This window comes from Corapipo altera, unplaced genomic scaffold (assembly GCF_003945725.1).
Source record: "Corapipo altera isolate COAL_440 unplaced genomic scaffold, ASM394572v1 48b, whole genome shotgun sequence".
Lineage (NCBI taxonomy): Eukaryota > Metazoa > Chordata > Aves > Passeriformes > Pipridae > Corapipo > Corapipo altera.
In genome coordinates this window covers 15,592,913-15,595,057 of record NW_020884884.1, presented here as the reverse complement: position 1 = coordinate 15,595,057, position 2,145 = coordinate 15,592,913, and positions in this window count along the sequence as shown.

Sequence of the window (2,145 nt, the reverse complement as noted above, 5' to 3'; positions counted from 1 at the left end):
GGCTGCAGCCTGCCTTTGATGACCTTGGGATGGCTAACGTGGGACTGGAAAAGGTAACGGCAATGATACAAGACCAACAAAAATGGCATGGCTGTGCCTTTGGGCCAAATCAGCTTTTAGGGCTAGAGTAAAGCTGTTCCTCTCCTCACCACAGTGAAAACAAGCATGAATCTCAGATGGGAAAAAGACAAGGGGAAACTGAAGAGGAAAAGCTAGAACAGGTGCCACAGACAGAGATGCAGGAGGTCATAACCCAAAAGGGCACAAGAGAGAAACTTGAGTAAAACCAACTGTGGTGCAATAGAGTGGCACACAGAGGTCTGAAACGCAGCTCTGAAGAGGAGAACCAAGGAAAGTATTCAGAAGAGGCAGGGATGTGTGACATGAGTGAGACAAGCTTTTGAGTCCACCACTGTCAAATGTTGCCAGCCTCTTATTATAGCAAACAAATCCATGTGTTTGTCTCTTTTGTCCTCAGAAACGGTTGTGTGGATTTTCTTCAGCTTCAGCACATGGCGCCACACACATGCATGCCACACACATGTCCTTTCTGAACTAAAAGGAAGTATGAACAATGTCATCAACAGTAACCCTTTTTAAAAGTTCTAAACCACTTAAATTAGGTTCCTAAATGAAAAAGTAGTCTCAAGAGTAGAATTGGTAGATTAAAAGTAGTGAGGAGTACACTCACACAGGATAAATAATTGAATAATTGCAAAGTTGGAAACATATCCAAAGAAGCCAGGAATTACTACAGAATTCTTTTTTTCTTTTGCTTACACAAACTTTATAATAGCTGTTTTCTCTGACTGTCCTTTTGCATAAACTGGGAGCAGCCTCTGGGCTGCTCTCAAATTTATTTTGGCTTCTGCAATAGCAATTAAGAATTACTGGAACTGTGCAGACTCTGGCCATGCCTTCAGTACTGTCAGAGGCTGGGGCACAAAGCCATCCCAATCCCTTGGGCAGCAGTGGGGCTGCTGCCTCCAACCACCTGTTTGGTCACAGCCTGCTCCCAGCTGGGGGGCTGCACACCGGGAACTGGGAGGGACTGTTTGCATGAAGCTCTTGCTCCTATGGAGCAATACCCTCAGCTATTACACTGACATATGTTTTTTAGTTTGGTTTGGTTTTTTTTTTTTTGGTTTAGTTGTTGTTTTATTTTTTTAAATCATGTTATGTAAATTAAGATTTTCATAGAATTAAAAATAGTTCAGCAACGAGAAATTTCATGTGAAAGGTCACTATTTTCTGTGTAACTTTTATTTCACACAGCAGGATCAGGATATAAGCCGCTATGTATGGCATGATGCTTCCTGCCCAGTGACAGCACCCTGTATATGTAAGGGCACAGCGGTCTGCGGGTATGCTGAATATTACAGTCTCAACACCTTGAAATGATCATGTTCTCTGAATCTGGGCACTGTATTTACAAAAAAGAAAATACAAATGCCCTGTGGTAAAGTGTGTTAGTCTTAAAGTGTTCCAACGCAAAGAGAGCAAAGGGGAAAATTCTCTCACCCAGATGTGGGTAGGTAAACATATTTTAAACTAAGTATATGTTTATATACAATGCATCCACTGTTTACACTGATTTTAAAATGCCATATGTAATGAAAATTATGCAAATATTTATAAAAATACCTTAGCCCGGGTAAGGTATATACCACACTTAATATTTCAATAAGGGTACATGCAGGGCTTGTATGGCAGTGCCAAAAGTAACATTTTGAAAAATGACCCTTCGGTAAAAGTGTCAGGCACTGAGTGTTGAGTACCTGCCAACAGAAACCTTTGGGAGGATGTCACTGGGAGAAGTGAAACAATAGAGGGGTCTCTATTTGGATTAAGCAGGGAACTTGTAAAAAATTTAACATCAGCGCAGTATTTATGGGCTTCCTAGTCAGTAACCTGCTGGACTGCCAACAGCTATTTTGAGCCCTTTCCCGTTCTGGGCAAGGCAGTTTCACTTGTATAAAACAGATGGGCAGGTGCCCTTAAATCTTTCGCTACAGGGCGCTTGGCCGCGGTGGGTCCCTCGGAGCCGGTGCTGGATGCTCAGCACCCCGCTCAGCACCAGCGCTCCCCCGCCCCGCTCCGGCCCCGCCGCTGGGCGGGGGGAGACGCCCCTGCGCCTCCCCAGCT